The sequence below is a fragment of the Melopsittacus undulatus genome, chromosome 2 (assembly GCF_012275295.1).
Source record: "Melopsittacus undulatus isolate bMelUnd1 chromosome 2, bMelUnd1.mat.Z, whole genome shotgun sequence".
NCBI lineage: Eukaryota > Metazoa > Chordata > Aves > Psittaciformes > Psittaculidae > Melopsittacus > Melopsittacus undulatus.
In genome coordinates, this window is record NC_047528.1 from 42,906,522 (window position 1) to 42,929,203 (window position 22,682).

Genomic DNA, 22,682 nt, shown 5'->3' on the forward strand with positions numbered 1-22,682 from the left:
TGCCACCAAAAACCCCAGTGCTATGTCACCTGTTCATTTTGATTCCAAATTCCCTGGCTTTCAAAAATACAGCTTCTAGCAAATCAGCTCCTATCAGGATCTGAAGATTTTTAACAATGGATATCATCCAGCTGCTATTTCTCTCCTAGAAGAATAGGTATTTTTTGTAACTTACACAAGCAAATGTTACCTGCTTTCAACTGAGATATCAGTTATAGTTCAGATATTGAAACTAGTAGCTGCAGAGTGAACAAATATATTTTATGCATGTTAACAGGTACTTTATCTTCCACAGCCTTACAATACGTTCCTTTGAAAATTATTTTCCCATGGGCAACCTAACCTCCATTATTTCAAATCCATTTTATAGTCAAACTCTCCAACTCCATTTTCAAGTGACTGAAAACAGATCCTGTAAAACTTTAAGTACCTATAAGAAGCATCCAGTCATTTTCACCCTTGTCAAGCCAACATTATCCATTAAAAGCTGATCACTTTTTTGTATTACTGCAGTAACAAGGAATTTTGTTCATAGTATCGGCTTAGATTGCAATGATGGCCTGAAAACGCTCATTAGCCCTTGAACAGCAATTATAAAGGAAAGACAAAAAGAGATATTACCGTTCATTCCAGTTCTCATGGACAAAAGCAGTAATTGAAATAGAATAAAAATATCCAGCCAGTAAACTGTTGGAGTTTGCTCATGGTGTCTGGTGGACGTCTGTACAGCTTGCTGGATAATTGCAGTGAGGAACAAGCTTTTGAAATCTATGCTGTGTTGTGGGGTGAGGTTCTGTCAGCTTGATTACTAGTAGCCTGCTTCTGAGTCGCCAGCTTTGGACATACGCAGATGGAGGGGGTATGTTTTTGTACCTGCCCTTTCAAGTCATATAAATACAAGACCCTATTCAGACTGCATTTTGCAATTTTCCATATATAATTTAGACCTGTTATGAGCATAGACTGCAGGATGACTGTGTGAAGAAGCCTGTGTAATTTATGCCTCATTAACACGCTTTCCACTGTAGATAACATACAGTGTAATAAAACAAGACCACTTTTAAGTAGATACTCCCTAAAAATCCCTCAGTTTTGCTTCAGTTCTTCCCATTCAATCCTCTTTCATGAATAAGTGTCAGATCTGAGTCTCTTGATAGCAGAGATACAACTGTGCTTAGAATATAGACTTTTTAATTGACAAAGCAATTTACAATAAGGTTATTGTCACTGTACAGGGTGCAGGTGCCCAGGAGTTGGCAGTGGGGTCCCCTTTGAGGAAAAGCCTGGCTGCGGCTCCAACAGTCCCAAAGCAGGGCACAGCTGAACCCCTCAGACATGATACCGGTGCTTCAGGAAAAACAGGTTTATGAAAGGGAAGAAAAAATGGCCAAAAGAGGAGTGAGGGGAAAAGAAAAAATGGCCAAAAGAGGAGTGAGGGGAAAAAAGAGTGTGAGAAACAACCCTACAGACAAGGTGAGAGCAAAATTAGGTGCTCCATGGTAGAGCAGAGCTTCCCCTGCAGCCAGCCCCTGGAGGAGATCACAGTGGAGCAGGTAGCCACACTGCAGTATGTGGAAGACCCCACAGTGGAGTGGATGGATATACCTCAAGGAAGTTGCAGCTGTGGAGAGGCCATGCAGGAGCAGGAGAAGTGTGACGAGTGAGTGGGAGAGAAGAGTTGGTATGGACTGACCACAGCCCCAGTTGTCTATGCCTCTACTCTACTGAGAATGGGTGGAAGGTGTTTTAGCTTTTGTCTTTGCTTCTCACCATCCAACTCTATTTTTAATTCACAATAAATTAAACTTATTTTCCCCAAGTCTGCTTTGCCTGTAATGGTACCTGGTAAGTGATCTTCCTGTCTCTACCTTCACTCGTGAGGTTTACCTATCCTGTTGAAGAGGGGGAGTGTGAGAGTAGCTGCATGGCATCTGGCAGACAGACAAGGTTGACCCACCACAGTCACCTGTGGGGAGAACAACCTGGTAGTGTCCATGGAATATCACAATAACAATCATTGTGATACAATTTTCAAAATAATAGCAATTATTATTGTGATATTCCATGGACACTGCTAGGTGTGGTGGTTTGACCCTGATTCCTTCTACTGGCGTGAAAACATCTTTTATTCTTATAGGTATTCCTGTCATACTGGTTTTCTTATGAACTTTTCTTATGTTCTTGAGAACTCTGTAGTAAGTGACAGAAGACTGCTGCCCAAAATATTTTCTCAATTGGGAGCCAATTCTGATAGAATAGTTCTCTAGTGATTGGGCACTGAACATATTCTTTGAAAACATACTGCTCATGGCATCCGCTTTCTCTGGCTCTGCAGATATCTTAGACATAGCAAGATATGTTGTACAATGTTGACAGAAAGAGCAGAGGACCTGAAGGAGACAAACATCTCTGAGTGGCCACTAGAAAGCAGGCACCATATCATGAGGTTTTTCAGATGGCACAAGATGACTTTAGTTAGGCAACTGAATTCCATCCCACCTGATCTGGAACACCTAGTCCTGCAATCCAGACTGATGTATCAATGTTATGTGATTGGTACATGTATGTGTACTTGAAGGCTCACTAATAGTCCAGGGAAACTCACAGTTCATCCTTCCAAAGCAAACCAGAATCAAGTTTATGGTAAAAAATCCAGTACCCTATGTCTTTTAAAGGGAGTGAACAGCATCTGGTACCCAAAGTAGTGCTTGAGTAAATAATGAAGACTTTAATAAGAAAACACAGAGAAGAAATTGCCTTGGTGTCATATTAAAATCCTCTCTTCTGCTGTTTTTCAAATATCTTATGGAAACACATGAGCTTTGTCTTTGAATTTATGGGACATTGTCCTGTTATTTATTTCTTTGGACAAGTGTCCAATTTATATTTTGAGCTTGGATTTTGCTTCTTGTTGCTTGTGACTTGCGTGGTACCATATGTCACTGCTATAAATTCCTTCACACAGAGAATGCCTATAGTCAGAATCTTACTGCATACAATGAAACCTATCATAAGCAGCCACTCAGAAGACCAACAAAAAATCAATTTCTTAAGTGAAACAGGTTATTAATAACACTGGAGAATAATTGTGCTATCAATGTGTTTCCAAATATTTTGGGGCACTTGTAGAAATTAAAGGCTGCTTAAGAAGTGGATTAGTTGTATGGAGTCACTCTATACATTTAACACCTTCCCTGGGGCCTTGCTGCAGTCCAGTATGTTTTAGAAATAGCTGGAATGGCCCTAGAATGACTTACACTTCCAGTCCTCATAGATGCATACATGTCTGACAAGAGCATCAGGACCAAGTAGAGGATATTTGTGCTATGGCACTAACCAAGAAGAAAACGCATTCTACAAAATCTTAGGGAAATTATCTTGTTTGTGGAATCTGGATCCATATCTCATTTTCTGCCTTCTCATGCTTATGGTCCCATGAGTTAAACCAACAGGTATATGTTAAAGTAAACCAGAGTAGAGTCCCCAAGTCACACCTAATGTAATTTTTTTTTAATTAATGAATTACCTCAGTTATCTAAAGAAATTTGAAAACACATGCTGTGTCTGTATTTCCCTTTGCCTTCTGATCAAGATGGCTGCTTTTAAAATGGATTTCCAGGTCAGCTCAGCTTGCCATGCTCTGGTTCTCATCACCAAATGGTCTCAGTGTTCAAACTGGATTCAGCTTTGATGAAACTAAACTAGATACGATAAGCTAGATAACGCAGAGCAACAGCTGTTTGACAGTCATTGCTGAGCTGCAGCTTGCTGGGCTGGGAGCCATGGGACCTCCCCAGGGAGGCAGCAGGGCAGGGTCTCACAAGCAGGTTCCTTCGCACCACTCCCAGCCTGGAAGTAGGAACCAGCCCTTACACAGTGCAGGGGATTAAACTAGAACTAACTGGAACTAACTGGAACTGTCTAACCCCCACAAAACTCATGTAGTATAACAAGGGTTTTATTCCACAGAACTTTACAGATTGCATCACAGTACTTCCTTGTGTGTGACTGTACCACACAGCTTGTGTTAGAGCTTATTCTGTCTTTGTTCTTCAAAGCCACATGTAAATCAGTCACTGTGCTTCCATTATGGGCAATGAAGAAGAAGAGCCCCTCTCTGATATAGTTTAGATTAATTGCCTGAAATTGCCTTTAAAATTATTTTTTCCTCTGACTGAAAGTGCAAAGTAGGGTGACCAGGTCAGCTGTAGGCACATACATCTAAAGTTAGGTGAGGCTGCTCTCATACAGGGTGAAAAACCAGGCACAATTTAAACATATATAGCACAAAATAGAATGATAGAGAAAAGAGACTCTTCACAGATTACTGGGGATGTGAATGCCCTCAAACTAGCCTAAAGGAGGCTTCAACCATTTATTTCCTAAAACAAAACAACTGATTTACTAAGAAGGTTGCCTTCAAATGCCATTGGCAGAAAAAAACATATAGTCCAGTAACTCCTAAAGATTTATCACAAGTAAGCAGAGCCAAACTCTATCGTTCTCAGAGCATTAGTTGTCCTTAGGGGAATCATAAAGCTCACTACCTTTATACCTATAGTTGAAAAGTGAAATAGAAGCTGAAGTACAGTTTGAAAATACAGCTGAGAGCACTTAATGCCTCTTTCACATGCTTTCCTTCACTACTCATGGTCAGGTATTTCCTTTTGTATCAGTTCTGACATTTTGTTGGATCCCTTTCTGAACTAATCCATCTCTTTGAGTCAGAGACTAGCCTTCCCCACCCCCATACCCTGCAAGTGAGGGAAGAAAGAATAGCTAACTAAAAAGCAGGGGCAAAGTTACCTGTAGATAACCCAAGATAGCCAAGGTTACCCAGCAGGCTTAGCAGTTGACCTGTACCCCAGGGCAGCAACAGAGTTTGCTGGCTTTGTCAGTCTCCAAAGTCAGCAATACTACTAGAGAAAATAGCCTGTGGAACTACCCTGTTAGAGTTTTCAACTATATGGACTGCTAGTGATGATTTTCCAAGACTGCTAATTTAAGATAATGACTGAGATAAGTTCTTAATCACTTCTTGAGAACTGATACTTATCAAGGAGGTGTGACTTTATATTAAATCACTGAAACACAACATTTTTCTCGTTGTCTTGGTCTTGACTAGAAAATGCTTCACTGTTCAGGGATGTCTACACTGGCTTAAGCAGCATTTCCATTGCTCTTTGTAGACTTACAAATAAATCTGCAGTTGCTTTGATTGGATAAAGAACTGTGCTGAACACAGTCTGGTTTACCAAATGACCACACAGTTATGAAACACAGGGAGGAACAGAAAGGAACTGGGTCCAAGGGTAATGTCTCCCAACCTAACTCTAGCTTTGGGTGCCTTCTGAATTCAAAGGCAGGAGCTGCTTGCCCAGGTTCTCTATACAACACTTAGAAGCTGGTGAACCACAGAGAAAAAGGAAGGAAGTGTCTCATATAATGTCTGAGGATAGAATCCTCCACCCATTTATTCACAGTTAAGTCCCTTTTAGATCTGGAGATTTAAAGCAGTTCGGTCCTATAAAATGAAAAGCTGAGGTGAGTGGAAAGATCTCATGACTATATCCAGTAAGACAATGACCTCAATGCTGTGAAACTGGATTATAAACCATCAGGCTCAATGTGGTTATTATCTGGTCAAGTGTAATTTAGTGGTTGTACTCAGTGAAAAGTGTGTTTCCAGGTGCTACAGGCAAGATAGAGGACAGTTTGGACACAACTCATAAACCATATCAAAGCTCCACCCAGTGCAGTGCCATTAAGACTTAGGGATGCTTTACTTATGCTGCTGAATATTCCTTCAATGCTCACAAAGCCACGAAGCAGCGAATCTGAAGACTACAGTGGCACCTGAAGTGGTAGGTTGATACTAGATATCATAATGAAGATATACTTCCAGCACATGTAGATCTACATTCAAAGTAGCAGATTTCTAAAATTCCTAATTTCTCTTCACTGACCATATAGTCTGCATTATGTCCCATGTAAATATCTACAGTGTAGACATCTAAACTCAGGGAGAAGGAATTAACTCTCTAAATTTCTGTGGATTTTTCTAATATAAAATATCATTTTGATGTAAAAAAAATGCATCATATTTATACTTACTTCCTTGTTACATAAAGTCTTCATTTCCCTTCTTTCCTGAAAAGTGGTTACTTACAGATTCTGCCAGGACCAGATATATCAGAAACATATGAAACAGCAAATGATCATGATGTTTTTAGATGTGTGCTTATCTGTTGTGTGCTCATCCATTGGACCCTACTGTCCTAAAATAGTAACTATTTTCTTAGCGTTCTTGAGGTGAGTTGACCTTAGTTGGCTTCCAGTCCCCCAACAACCACTCTCTCTCTCCCCCTTCTGAATGAGATGAAAAAGCTCATGGGTCAAGAGAGACAGAGAAATCATTTACCAATTACTACCACTGACCACAAGCACACAAGCAGACTTGACTTGGGAAAATTAATTTATTTCCAATAAAATAGATTTAGATAGTGAGATACTAAAGCAAAATTAAAACAATGCTGCCCCAGCTCAACTTCACTCTTGTTTCCAACACCTCTACTCAATTCAGCACCCAGAGCAGTGCAGAGGCATGAGAATGGGAGCTGTGGTCAGTCTATAATGGTTTCTTTCTGCCATTCCTTCCTTCCTCTCCTTCTCCAGCCTTGGTGCTTGCACGGCTGTTTTTCACAGGTTTTTTCTTCACTCCTGTTTTACAACTGCTGATCAATTTAACTCTTCTCCTCTCTTGTTAATACTGTGAAAAGAGATAACATGACCAGAACAAGTTTACTTACTGAATTCTGATGCAGTTCTAAATATTAAGAAAAACGTATATTTCGACACCTGATACTTGAAACTTTCTTTCTTGGCTTTGTCTTTCAACACAGCTGTTAGACCCATATTACCTGTAGCAAATCCACCCATCAAGAATTTGACTGGTTACACAGTAAACTTTCTTTTGCCATCATTGGTATTTTTACTATGCTCTAGCTTTGACTTTCAGCTTGTAACAAATGTGTTCCTTTGTTGAATCTTTTATCTGCTAGTTTCTGTGTAACTTTTTATATGCAAATAGTCTTGCTGTGAGTGCAGCGACAGCTATCACCCTTACATAACCAAAGATGCCATTTATTCTACTTCAGAATATTCAGAATTTTGATCATGAATGCCATTGTCTGACGCTCGTTATTTATATCCTCTTGATGACAACTTGGTGATGATAACGAGCCTTCCTGCTCTAGTGGTGAGGATGCTGCCATCCATCTTCTTTGTTGTGGCCTTTCACACTTTTAAATCTGCATATTATATATTAATCATACACAGGACTTTTTAGTTCAGGTCAACTAGTAGGAATGCTTTCATTTTCAGGAGAGCTCTACTTCATGCTTATAAAAAACAGACAATAGGTTTTTGGAACCAGCTATTCTTTGTAGAAAACAAGTTTGTTGGCTACACAGTTACCTGGCTGCAAAGCAATTGATACTTTTGTGAAAGTTCATGACTCAATACTACAGCTGAAGTTTTGTGCTATTAAATTATCAAATATTAAACAATAAACATTAGGAAGTAAATTTATAAAAAAAAATAATTTTGGAATTATGCTTTGAAGTACATTTCTTTTTTTAACTAAATGAGCTTGATACCTTCATGCACTGTCAACAGACTCCAAGACTGAAATTAATCTCTGTAAAATGTAACCATTTAAAACTTAGATATTTAGTCATGTAAGCTCTAACTGATACAGAGCAGAAAGAAAGGCAGTTCCAGAAGCTAATTAATATAGAGTAAAGCACTCAGCAGATGGCTCATTTTCTGGAGTTATTCATCTTCAGTGACTGTAGAGAAAATTTAGACAGTCAATGTTTAGATGACTGAAATCAAATGAGATGAATCACACCCTTAATGCCAAGACTGGGCTATGGTAAAAATTTTCAGGTATTGCAGTGTGTCCTAGTGAAGCTGCTGCTGGAAAACAGTCATCAAAACTGAGATCACTCGTGCATAGCTCAGAAGTAAAAAAATAAGTTATTAGAATATCACTATGGAATAGAATGAAATAGAATGGACAGGGTTCTTGTGGGATTTCTTTTATTTGCTTTCCTGTATCTGTTATCTTACAGAAATCTGGCTACAACAGTAGATATTCCACAGCTAGCTCATCCATAGGGATAATATCAAAGATCTGACAATACACAACAACAGTATTACGTTATTTATTCAAAATTTCCCTATTACTGAATTCTAAACTTAAATATACTGTTGTTGGGTTTTTTCCTAACATTAAAACATTGGACCTTATTCTCAACAGCTTTGGTAAAGAAACAACATTTGATAGTTTCAGAAAAAATGTAGCAATTATAGCAAGGTACAATCCTTTGAGATAAGCATTTGTAGCTGGTAGGTTACCATGAAAGTAAGGGTATTTTAGCAAACCTCCTTCCCCTCCACACTCCGTCACTTTCCATTACTGATAATCCATTGGCATGGCATGCATGGACAAAATTCCCTGCACACAGAGAGCTTGGGGATCTCATATCTGTTTGTTAAAGTAACAGTAGCATTTAATCAAAAGAAAAAATCCATCCTCCATTAATAAATAATGTATACATCTAACATTATAGTCAAGAAAGAAAATACAAATGGTTCCAGTAATCTGAGTATGATGTTTGCCCTTTGTAAAAGTTTAGAAATATTGCTGACTTATAAGGACATCATGTTCATGATGTTACATTTAGGGCCATATGGAGTCTTGGGCTTTCATTATGGATCTGTATACAATTCAGAGATAAAAAATGTCTCTGGAGCTTTAACCTGGTATAAAGGGCTTCAGCCAGGCAAGGGTGTATTTAACAATTGCACAGTGTTAAGCACTAAACACGGCTTCATAGGAATGAATAGGGGGGTGGAAAGTAGGGGAAGGTTTGTCTGAAAGGTGACTATTTATTAAGGATTCAGATAATTAATTCACCTAAACTGTTCTAGACATTTTTTCCTGTATCTTAGATTAAATAAAAAAAAAGAAGAAAACCACAGCATTTAGCATTTACAACATTTTGAATAAGGTTACACCTTAAGCTATTGAAATTTTATAACACTATATGTTTGCTTTGTGGTTTAACTGAGAAGGATTTTGATCTTTTGACTTTTTTTTCTAGATCTGGAACTTCTGTAGCAGACTTTGGGAATTTTTATAGGTTACTAAGAATGCAGATAAGGACTACTGAAATTTTAAAAATTTTCAAAATCGAAGTCAGTAGTGACTTCCATTGATGTTAGTGGAAGTTGGGTATTCACTTGAAAATCCTTTCTACACTTTTCAGCACTTAGTACACACTTTAAAAGACAGCCCTTCTTTCATGGAATTAATTTCAAGTATCTCTAAGCATCTTTGAAATGAATAGAAATTATGCAAGTGGTGTAAGTGGAACCAGACTTTTTTATCTGAGAGGAAAAATAACAAATGTCAGTTTCTTTGCTTGTTTACCAAAAGATAGATATTGCTATATGAGATTCCCTATGCTGCCCAAGGTTGGATAGGCATGACAATGGAAATCCACTGGCACCTTAGAGTTTAATCATGTTGTCCTACTGCATCTCCAAAGATACATATAGGCAGCCAAACAAAACTCTCAAGGTGGAATTACTTAATCTCAGAACTCACCTAAATTTAGGTGACTACACTGTAGGTGCTGATAGATGATATAGGTGTCTAAGCTTCCTTGTAGTCAGAGATCTGCACAGGTTTTAGCTTTATCATTACAGTTACATAGTGTTATGTGTTATAGACACCAGCTACTGCTCCAGAATACTGTGAGGGTTTCATATTGTATGTCCTTTGTTGAGGGTCATGAATGCAAGCCCCATGTAGAGGTATCTTAGACACTACAGACCACTTAGCATTGCAATAAATGGTTAATCCTACATCTGTTCATCATAGTCAAAAGGACTTCGGAAGCTCTTCATCCTAACCTAAGGCACCTAAGTCTGGTCATCTGGATACCTAAAGTAGTTCACATGTATGGACAACAGACATGTTAAATATATACCTCCACTGTAGAAATCAAATATAAGAGTTACCTAGATCCCTTTCTCTGGTGCTGTTTTGGTAAACAAATGTCCAATGTCATATGAGGTACTGCAGTTTGTAATGGCTGCTTCTGAAAGTGCATGCCAGGGTCTGCCAGCCCTGTGCAGGCATCTGCAGGACAGCTCTCTGTACTGGATGCCTATGTTTAAACAAATAAATACTATACTTTGTCTTTAGAAATTAGGCATGCCACAATGGCTGTAGCAATAATTTTTCTGCCTCTACTTTCTTGAGGTCACAGAGTCTTGTTCTCACTGTCATTTCCTTTGCTCACACTGATGGTGGAATCCAGCCTTGCTGAGGATGAAGTTACAGAATTTGTCTTTAATATTTTTGTCTCTGACAACAGTCAAAAGGTTACTTCAATACATTATTTGACATAATTAGTGATGACAGTGTTAACATTAAAAGAGTGGTGAATACCATTTAATTAAATCTATGATCTGATTAAATTATCTGTGGTTGAACACATTACTAAACTGCTCCAATATTCTTGAAACATATCTGACATTCAAAGTGAAAGTGTAGTCTCAGCAGAAATACTAGTGCTAATAAAACGTAAATTGGTCAAATTTTAGCTTCAGGTACATCACTTAAGTTTCACATATGAGCAATAGTGTCATGGTTTAAGCCCAGCTGTAACTCAGAACCACACAGCTGCTCTCTAACTCCCTCTGCTTCCTCCTCCCCAGCTCCCAGAGGGATGGGGAGGAGAATCAAAAGAATGTGGCTCCCATGGGTTGAGATAAGAACAGTCCAGTAACTAAGGTATAACACAAATCACTACTGCTACTACCAATAATAATAATGATAAGAGAAATAACAAGAGAATACAATAACACCCGACAAAATGAGCCCTACTGAGCAGCGAGTGCCCTTCCAGGTAACTCCCAGTTACACCATGGGCATGATGTGCTGTGGTATGGAATACCTCTTTGGTTAGTTTGGGTCAGGCGTCCTGTCTCTGCTTCCTCCTGGCTTCCCCTCCTCCCTGGCAGAGCATGAGACTCAGAAAGTCCTTGTGTCAGAGTAAACATTACTGAGCAGCAACTAAAAACATTGTTGTTATCAGCACTGTTCCCAGGCTGAAAGTCAAAAACACAGCACTGCACCAGCTACTAAGAAGGAGGAAAAAAAATGACTGCTAATGCTGAACCCAGGACTAATAGTTACAGGTTTATTGAAATTAATATATACAAGCTCACCTCCCAAATATTCTTAGCACTTTTGTAATTTTTAACAGGAGGACAGTTGAGCAAAATAAATCTTCTGTAAATTAAAATCCTTTCTTGTAGGTAAAAACACTAGCAATATCTAACTGATTTGCTTATAAGTTACTGAAAAGGTATAATTCAAACATTAAATATATATCTCGGAAAGTAAAATCTTTTTCATTCACAGCACATTCAGCCCAGCAACTGATTGATCAAAATTAAAAAAATGGTCTGATATGTGACTTTCTTGAATCTTTTCCCATTTACATTTGCCAAGGAAACCAGCCTATGTGCAGCTATCTTTGGAAGTACATGAAAGTGGTGATATTATTGACTAGGTGTTTTAATGCAATATGCTAAGTGTATTTCATTGTATATCTTGAATAAAATTACTCCTTAGGCATTATTATTATTACTATTCTATTGCTATTGGTATCTATGCCTCTTCCAGTGCTTTCCAAAGGTAAGACTAAAAAACTTCTGGGGTGAATGCAAAATTTGCTGTTTTACACTTCACTGCATTTTAATTTTTGAAAGAGTAAAAAAATTAATAAAGCTACAGTACAGGTGGTGAAATATTTTTCATTTCCACTAGGAGGAAATCAGATAACACTTAGGATTACTTTGCTAACAATGCAGTGCTAAATGGAGTTTATCTTTGTGTATAAATCTCCATCTTTTTTGATACAAAAATATATAACACTTTACAGTTTTTATTCTAATTTACAACCTGTATAAAACTAGAACATGTAGCTATATAATCACATGTTCTTGTATTTAGTCTTATTAATTATTGCTACTCTGTTCTGTACTAGAAAAAGCAAGCAGGTTTTAAGGATATAAAATTTCTCTCTTGCCCCCTTTAGAATGACAGCATTATATGAAAAGATGCTGATATATGTATATTTTGCCATTTTTCATGATGAAAACAGCAAATATCTCTATGTAAATCTTCTGCCCTCCTTTTGACAGAATTATGCATCTCTAGATCTTTTTTTTCTTTTATGGCCATGATAATTAAATGGACAGTCTTCTTGTTATATAGGCATCTGAAGTATTCCTTTTTCTGAAGATAAGAGATCTGCCAATTCTGCTTAGTACACAAAGTACCCATAATGACTTCAGTAACAAAGAATAAGATTAAACCTATCTGCACTAAACATCTAAATTTTAAAGAACAAATGCTTAGTTTTTCTAGACATTCTAGACTGGAGCTTTGGAAGTGTTGAGAGGGAAGAGCTATCCAAGAGTAGGAACATAAATCAGGAAAATGTGAAGTTAATGGGGAGGCAAATGTAATACCGAGTGCATCCCATCCACATTTACAAAATTAGAAATGTATGCTCTCGTATTTGTAAGAAACCTGTCTGGGTTTCTTACCAGAATCTCTGTGAATATCCCCTTCACGGAAGTGGCTTAACTTGCTGTCTCCTGAAAAGTGACTGTTTCTAGGAAGAAAGAACAGTGTGATACACATCTTTTGTACCTAAGGTCTACAAATTCATAGTTAGAAGTCTTAGAAATTACTTTGAAAATTGCAATATGAGGATGTACTTGGCCCTATATGGGACAACAGCTATGCATGTTGACTGAAATGCTTGCTTCCCTTGGCCTTTTTGAACAACCCTATGATCATTCATTATATGCCAAAGTATTTCAATACTTTCCCCCATAGTAGCAGCAAGTGACAGCATTCTGCGTGCTTCAGTGTTGCAGCACTTTTATGCTATTCAGTTCTAAGAAATGTAAGCAGCCTTTATGTACATTAAAAAAATTCAATTAAGCATTGTGTCCCATTTTTCAGCACAAGTATTACCTTCCAGCAATAAGAAATCAATCGCTTTATAGCAAGGAAAATACCCAAGGTAATTCAAGTCATTCATATGGTTGTGATCCTTGTCCCTGTGATACAAAATGTACTGGCTCTGCAGCTATTCTGTAATGCTGATAAAAGATAAAGAATTTCCTTTTACAATATTTCTAATATTTATGAAGTCACACCTTGGGTTTATTCAAGCCTTTTTTTTTCTAATCTAACAAAGAGTCCATTGTGAATTTCGATAAGAAAAATGTCAATTTAAGACACGTGAATTAATGTATGGGTCATCTTAGTGAAAGTCAGAAAAATGTCTTGTTCCCTGCATATCTGGGAAGCAAAAGCCAGTTGTAAATGAATTTGGTCTAAGTATATTTTGAGAGAATGTAATCCATACCTAAATCCCATTACTGCAGTAAAAGGGTAAAAATTAATGTGATCAGCCCCAATCATTTTAAGAAAGAGTCATAACTACTAAACCCAATTTTTAAGGCTTAATAACAAAAAATATTACATGCTTCCACAAATTCACTTGGACTGCTATGAAATTTCATGTTTCTCCTTGGAGCTAATAACCCTTTCTCTTTTGTCAGTCCAACCTCTTTCTATTTCCTTCTGAATTGGCTTCCCAGGTTTCTGAATTCTCCCTTTGATATTCTGAAGTTCTGACTGTATCTGAAAGGTCTGCCATCACTTGTGATTGGGAATAACAAATGAAGTTATGAGTCGATAGCAACAAAATATCCAGTTCTCTGTCATAGTTTCTTATTGGAGAGAAAGTCAAACTGATTTTCAGGACGAGGATGGTCACTCAGTCACTGCCTGCAAAAAAGTTAGGAGACAGGAAAATTTGATGATTTGGCAATAAAACCTGTAATGTGGGCTAATGATGCAGATGTAAAAAAGAATATATGTGAGGTGTTGCATATGATATGCAAAAAACATTACAAAGCAATATGGAGGCTGAGATACATGCAGAAGTGCAGCAAGGAACTCAGGCATGTCAGGGAGGTAGAACAGAGTAAGGAGAAACATCCAGGGTAAAAGAAGTAATAATACAGGGATGGAGACAGGCCACATCTTCAAGGAGAACTAGAGAGAGATGGTATTAGAAGAGATATCTGATGATTCACCCAATGAATAAATGGAAATGTGTTCCAGGTACTTAAGATGGAGAGAAATAGTATAAGTTCTCTCCATTCAACTATTAGGGTGGTTGCACTGCACACATACACATGTAAATGTGTATATAGTCATTTATACTCTAGTTGAATCTATATTTTGCAAAGGGTTCAAGAACCTTTGAATCTGCAAGCTATAGCTTTGTAGTACTGAGGGAAGATGAGGAAGTCAGGAAAACAAAGAAGTCCAGAAAATTTTTTTTTTTTCATGTCATCATTCAGTCTAAAATTCTTGGCAGATTTCTGAAGGTCTGGCTCCTGACACCTGAACATTTCAAAGAGCAACAGTGGAAATATGAAGAACAGATGCTAAGTAGCTTATGTCATAGATCTGATATTGCTGCATGACAACCTTTCACAATTCCAGGATGATCACTCCTACATCTCTTTCAGCCAGAACTCCAGTTTAAAAAAAAAATGTGGATGGAAAAGCAAATCAGAATCACTGCACCATACTTTTGGTTGGCCTATGAATTAGGGTTTGTAACTGTTACTATGCAAGTCTAATATGAGTACTGTTTAATATGAGGTGAAGATCACTTCTAATAGCTACACATACAATAAATACACAGAAATAGACTACATGACCTCTTTCCAGTTCAATTTGAAAACATTTTGTTGACTTCAGTGGAATTCAGCCCATATACTTAACTCCATCTTGGGTAGCTGCACCAGGGTGTAAAGCATAATATTTTTTTATATCCCATTATGACAAAAAACTTTACTGACCTAACCAGAAAGGAATATCCATCATAGCTGTATATAACGTAGGGATTACCTAAAACCAATGGCATTTGATGGTCCTGATTAGTGCAAAAAGTAATAAGGGGATCTTTTCAATGATATGAAAGGACTTATGATTGAAATGGAGGTATTTGACGAAGAATTGTTATACACCCTAAAGAAATTGAAACAATTTTTGTAATGGTTATAGCACATCAGTGATATTTTCCTGATTTGGAAAAATGATTGTAACTCTCTGGAAAGGTTTATTATGGAGCTGAATAATTTATACCTCACCATTATGTTTGATGGAAAGCATAGTCAGAAGATTGCTAACTATCTTGATGTAAGTCAGACACTGATTTGATCACAGTGACAACAGAGCATATTTTGGGTTTATGTGAATGAGATAGAAATAGTCATTAAATAATTTTTTTTTTAAAGAAAGCCTTCAAAATAAGAGAAAAATTTATAAGACAGCTACTTTAACACAAGATATGACCATACTCATCAAAGAAGGGGTTCTTTGTTTATAGCATCATGGTCAAACCAATTCTGCCCTAATATTGTGGCAATATAAATGTAAAATAATATGACTAATAGAAGCAGTCCTTTTACACCACAAGGATTTGGTAACTCCATTTCACAGATTTTACAGCAGGGAAACAGGGCAACCCAAAACTGAAGAAAGATATTCTGAAATAATGTATTTAGCACAGCCAGAAGATCTACTGGCCCTGTACTACCAGGGAAACTTGTGGAAACCAGTAAGGAGCAGTGCCTTTCAAGAGTCAGTACAGGCACCAATACAATTCAATATCTTAATCAACAGCATAGACAGTAGGATTGAGTGTACCCTCAGCAAAAATGTAGGTAACACTAAGCTGAGTGGTGCAGTTGATTTGCTAGAGGGAAGGATTTCCATCCAGAGGGGTATTGACAGGCTTGAAAAGATGGCCCACGTGAACTTCATGAAAAACAAGGCCAAGTGAAGGTCCAGTACCTGGGTTGTGGTAATCCCTAGTATCAGTACAGACTGGGTGATGAATAGATTGAAAATAGCCCTGCAGAGAAGGATTTGGAAGTACTGATGGATAAAAAAAGAATAGATTTGACCCAGCAATGTGTGCTTGCAGCCCAGAAAGCCTGCCGTATGCTGAGCTGCATCCAAAGGAGCATGGCCAGCAGATTGAGGGAGGTGATTCTGATTCTGCCGTTTTACTCTGTTCTGGTGAGACCCCACCTGCAGTACTGCATCCAGCTCTGGAGTCTCCAGTACAAGAAAGAAGTCGACCTGTTGGAAGACAGAGTCCATATAAAGGTCACGTAAATTATCAGATGGATGGAGAACCTCCTCTGTGAGACAGGCTGAGAGAGCTAGGGTTGTTCAGCCTGGAAAAGACTCTGGGAAGACCTTATTTTTACCAGTAGCTTTCTGATATTTAAACGGTGATTATAAGAAAAATGGAAAGATACTCTTTACCAAAGCCTGTAATGACAGGACAAGGGGCAAAGGTTTTAAGCTGAAAAAGGGAAGGTTTAGATTGGACATAAGGAAGGATTTTTTTATGGTGAGAGTGGTGTGACATTGGAACAGGTTGCACAGAGAATTTGTGGATGCTCTGTTCCTTGAATTATTCAAAGTCAGGTTGGATGGGACTTTGAGCAACCTGGTCTAGTGGAAGATGTCCTTGCCCATGGCAGGGTGGTGAAACTAGATGATCTTTAAAGGTTCTTTCTAACCCAAGCCATTCCTTCATCCTATGATTCTATGATCTCTTTGTCTGAACAGCCCCCTGTGGAGTCCTCGATAGAACATTTCTGTCTTTATATATCATTTCCAAGAAAGTCCTTATCAGAATGTTGTCCCTTTGGGGACAACAGTAGGGATCCCAGTTTGAAGCTTCTTGGGCTATTGTGGGGGCATATCTGCTATGTTGTTCAATGACCAATAGGCAAGACCATATAAAACATGAAGAGATTTGTGGACAGATGTCAGCGACTGGTTTGTTAGACATCTTCACTTTATTACCATCTGTTAATAGGGCTTCAAATATATATTGGCATATTTCATGCCTAAATACTGAATCCAAAATGTATTTGCTGAAAGGCCAGTAGTTGCTTTTAAAAGGAATGAAGATACTAAAGATCTCTCAGTACATTGTAATAATGCTAAATATATCAATAAAAGTAATTTCCTAAGTAGTTCTGTGCTAAAGTGCTTTCTTCTAACCACAAGCAATTTATAATATGATATTTAGACAAAATCCACTTATCTACTCCATAGTTGGAGTCTTCAGATAAAAGAAAGATATCCCATCTTAGTGACTGCTATACATTTATTGAAGTGTCCCTGTGTTATTGTTTATGCTATAGAGAAAGCCATGCCTTCAAATATATGAGTTTCTCAGCATGAAAATTCACCTGGAAGGAATGACACAACTCCTGGAACAAAACATATGTCTGAAAGGAAAATTGGACTTAAAATCTGACTTAGTATAGACAGAGTGTTTACCGTAGCCTGGCAGCAGACACATGGGTAATAGGTACATAAAGAAGCCTTCAGAATGGTCCTGGGGCCAAAAAGTCCTCCCCCTCCACACTGACATTCTGCCGAAGGATCTTCAGAGTTGACTATGAGCAACATGGCAGCTATTCAGAGGAAGAAAATATAAGCATATTCATTGCTTGGGAATGCAGTAGAGGGTGCAGTACAGGATTTGTGCCTCCACAAGACATTTGCTTTCATAGACTATGATTCCCACAGAGGTATTTGAAATTCCATGAGCTGCCTGAGTATCAGCTGCAGATGGTCTCAGATCCCCTACAGACTATGTCATATCTAGCAAATGCACACAGATATCTTGGATAACTTAGGATATCTGAAAAGTCACTAGATTTTTCCAGAAAAATTTCCGCTGAATGAAGCTCATGATCAGGACACTCAGCAGAGAGGATGATTTCAGGCCTTATTTTCAGAGGCAGAGATGTCTTTTCTGTAAGGGACCTGATATCACCTGCCACAAGGACCAGCTGGGATTTGTAAGCAGGCTGTTCCTGTGTGGATGTCTGACACTGTTTCTCAATATGATACAGGATTCAGAGTGCACTTGGGAGAGCTCTATCACACCCAGTGTTGAAGCAGCCTTTACATGTGTACTAGCTGTGCCTGGAACAGAGATAACTTACCTTGTAGCAGCTTGTATAGTGCCATGTTTTGGCTTGCTAACCAAACACGCCAATCTTTTAAGTGTTGCTGAACAGTGTCAAAGTCTTCTCTGTTTCTCACTCTGTAGCCCCAGTGAATAGATTGGGTGTATGCAAGAGGTTTGGAGGGGACATGGCCCAAACTAACTGAAGAGATATGCCATACACTGTCATGCTCAACAATAAAAAGAAGGAGGTAAGTTAGACATCTTCTGTGTGGGAAATTGCTGGGCATGAGTCTGGTACTTAGAAGGTGGTAAGAGAGTGATTACCTTTGTGTGACTTGTTTTGCTTTCTCTTTTTCTTCTTTCACTTCTCTTTTATTTATTAAACTGTTTTTATCTTGACTTATGAGTTTTACCCTTCCTTTTCTCTATTTTTCCTACTGGTGGTAGGTGATGGGGGAAAGGAGTGAGCAGCTGTATGGTGCTTAAGTGCCTACCAGAATTTACCCACAATAACATGGCATAACCAAAAATATTATTCTTGTATTCAGTCTTCTATCAGGCTGTCATTGGTGTTTGGGTATGCATTCCCCATGCTTAAGACAGGGAGGAAGATCAGGAAATCTAACAATACTCATTGGCAAACAATTAACAAGCACACCAGTTATGTGCTTGAGGCCACACTGAAAAATCATCACACTATCTCTTGTCCAAATTAATCTTTGTTTACTGGTATTTACCTTTAACTACAGCACTGAACATGCTGTAAATCGTTCCACAACAGAAGGGTGTACATTAAAGGACAGAAAGTGTTGTGTTCAGGTTCTCTTGGTTTGCACTCAATTAAGGCTCCAAGAGACTTCAATTGGACTCTGTTGAAGGGTATGGTGTCCTTAGTTTGGTTTTGTTCCATTACTGGAGGCCTGCTTTTTCCCCCTGTCTTTGCATTTTCCAGAGTGCCACTTACAACTGCCTTTCAGCAAATGAAATGCTGGATGGATAAACAGCACAGATGTGGTTGCAGATGCTTCAGTAGAAGTCATCAAACCCCTTTGATCTTAAGGGATGTGAGCAGTGGTGACATATCTACAGAGCCTGTGTATTTTGAAAAGACCATAAGTTATTGAGTCTATAATAAAAATTTTGTGTTCAGTATGTTCCATTCCAACACTCCTGCAGTTCATTTCTATCTTTTTTATTGGAAAATTTATTTTCTTATTATTTAATGAGAGGCTTCTGAAATTATTACTCACCTCTAATTCATTAAAAATTACAGAAATCGATATATTTCATATTTATGACCAAGGGCCAGATTCTTCAATAAACTGTAGAAGCTGTGAAATTTTATTGGGGTCTCTAGAATTGTTTAGACTGTAGATTACTGAATCATGTGGCACAGAAACTGTAGAAGGGAACAGAAAATGAGATGTAGGTGGGTTTTGCACGTCTCTGTCCAATATAATGAAATCTCAAACTCATTTTCTCTGTAACATTTGATTGTAACACTGTGAACTTTGGCTCTACTGACTCACATTTAGGTTACTGTAGATATGGGCTTCATGCCAGGCAAGGCTTTTGGTTGCAGACCCCAGGTGGAGAGAGGTGATTACCAAACACCTTACTCCCCAGAGAAAGCCCTGTTTGCAGCATTTCTCCTTTTAGCTAACTTGGTGCCACTGCCTCCTAACACAGGGACTTACACAGTGCCAGCTCAGAGCAGCTCTAATCCTGGATCCTATCAGAAGAGTGTAAGATCCTGTAGTATACCTAATTATCCCCATGTCTTGTTTAAGGCAGCTGGGTACCTCATACAGTAATCCAGTCTTCCATTTGAGGCCAGATTTTGAAAAACTGTCATACCAATTTGAAAATTTGAATATTGTCGTACCAATCCCTCAGCCTGAAAGCATCAGTGGTTAATATCACTTCAAGTGTAATGAGGCATCCCATTCTGTTCCTTTCTTCTCTTGAAATGCCTTTTCGGTATAATGAAGCTTCATATTCAGCAGAGTAAGTAGGGACTGATCCAATAGATAAATTCTTGTGAGACCCAAACTGCTGCTATTGACAAATATTGAAGGGCAATAGAAAATATCCTTGGGCACCTCTAATAAAGGAAGCCTTTTTTTATGTTGAAAGGATTCAGAGTTTATTTATGTGCTAACACCCTGAGTGGAAGAAAAGAACATACAACAAAGTCAGTTTGACAGGGGTAGCTAGCCCATGAAGAAAACATGACTGTTCCTTAAACAGACAGCACCTTACTAGCCATTTATTTTACTATTTTTGTTTACGATGCCAGTGGAGTAGTTCTTCCCAATACATATTTTTCATGTCATCCATTTGGCAGGTAATACGGTTTCTGAGGGTGGCTAATATGCAGTTGATTAATTGAAGAGTTGCCACTGAAAAGAACCTTCTCTTTGGTATGACTTGGCAACTGACTGCTTGGAGGAAAGAAATGTGTGGCTTGGATATAAAAATCACCAACTGAAATATTTTGTGCAATTGACTTGACAGAATTATATAAAGCTAATCCCTCAAGCAAGAGTTGCTTTTCTTGCTGTTCCCCATTCCTATCTCTTTCTCTTTCTAAAAATTGTTTTTCCTACTTTTTATTCTTTTTTACCATGGTAGCCGGAGGCTGCACCAAGATTGAGGGCTGTTACATTAACAAGGGAAAAACAAATCCTGGAACGTCCAAATCAGACAGGCTACTTCGATGAACAATTGTATTGAAAATTCAGGTGAATGTTTCTCATTTGAAGTAAGACAGAGAAGGACAGACAAAAATATTTTTATTATAGTCTTTTTTTTTTTCATTATTTTCTTTTTCTTCTTTTATTTTGTCTTTCTATTCCTCTATCTCCCTTAAACTTAATTCCTTCAATTTATTAATTAGAAACAGTTTTGAAGCTGAAGATGAGTGCCATATTTAACCAGCCCTTCAGACAAGTCCAGTTCCACCAAAGTATTTAGACCTCTTCATTTTATTTTTGCATCCATACAATCTCAATGAAAGAAATCAAATAGAAGTTTATAACCTCCTTATTAAGACTTGTTGCACAGTGCTTATAGTACTAGCTGCTGGAATAAGACATTTATTCTTCCCTTCTTTTCTCCTCTTGAGTTTTGGAAAGGAATGCAATATTTCAGAACTGACCGCATGTCCATCTTTCAGGGCATATTATACACGAGACTATTATTGCAATGTCTTAGAATCACATAATATTTAATAAATTCAATATCATAGCAGTGGTTTAGAGTGGTAATTGTTCCTAGCACTCCAGTTTCCTATATTAAGTCATCCCAAATTCTGTTAAGAGTTTCCAATTAAAATTTGCTTAAGAGAACTGATAAACAAAATGCCTCTTCTTTCACAGTATTAATAATAAGAAAGAATACTATTTGGGGGATATATTGATAGAGATGTATGCTAAGTGGCAAATTCTCCAGCTCTCAACCTAAAGTCCACAGTTTTATGTGGTTACACCTTTTCATACACTAGTTTCTTCATGTTAGGAAAAAACTTCTTACAATAGAGACTAAAGGGACAGTGGCTTTCAGGCAGATTTTTGAGCCTGAGGTTTAAATATGTTTAAGGGCAGGGAATTAAAATATTTTAAGCCTGAGAGTTTTAAGAATGGCCAGCAGATGTGGTTAGATAGAGGCGTGATGAAGCCACAGCGATAGCATAGGATGAGATGTGTGAACCTGGAAAATTCTGAATAAATACGAAAATACAACTGAATGAAACAGAGTGATGAACCTGCATGACCAGCAGGTCAAAGGAGGTGATCCTGCCCCTCTACTCTGCTCTCATGGGACCTCACCTGGAGTATTGTGTGCAGTTCTGGTGTCCTCAACATAAAAAGGACATGGAACTGTTGGAACAAGTCCAGAGGAGGGCCACGAGGATGATCAGGGGACTGGAGATATGAAGATGCTGAGAAAGTTGGGGCTGTTCATCCTGGAGAAGAGAAGGCTGTGTGGAGACCTCATAGCAGCCTTCCAGTATCTGAAGGGGGCCTATAGGGATGCTGGAGAGGGACTCTTCATTAGGGACTGTAGTGACAGGAAAAGGGGTAATGGGTTCAAACTTAAACAGCAGAGGTTTAGACTGGATATAAGGAAGAAGTTCTTTACTGTGAGGGTGATGAGGGACTGGAATGGGTTGCCCAAGGAAGTTGTGAATGCTCCATCCCGGCGGTATTCAAGGCCATGCTGGACAGAGCCTTGGATGACATGGTCTAGTGCGAGTTGTCCTTGCCCATGGCAGGGGGATTCAAGCTAGATGATCTTAAGGTCCTTTCCAACCCTAACTTTTCTGCTATTCTATCATTCTAACAGGAACCTTCTCAATTGGTGTGGGTAGATGCTGATGAATTTTGTGTTCAATGACAAAAAAGCAGAGAAAAAGTGAGTATGATAGGATGAGAGATAAATTAAGAAGAATTAGAGATTCTAAGGGTATATAATCTTTTTTGTCACTAT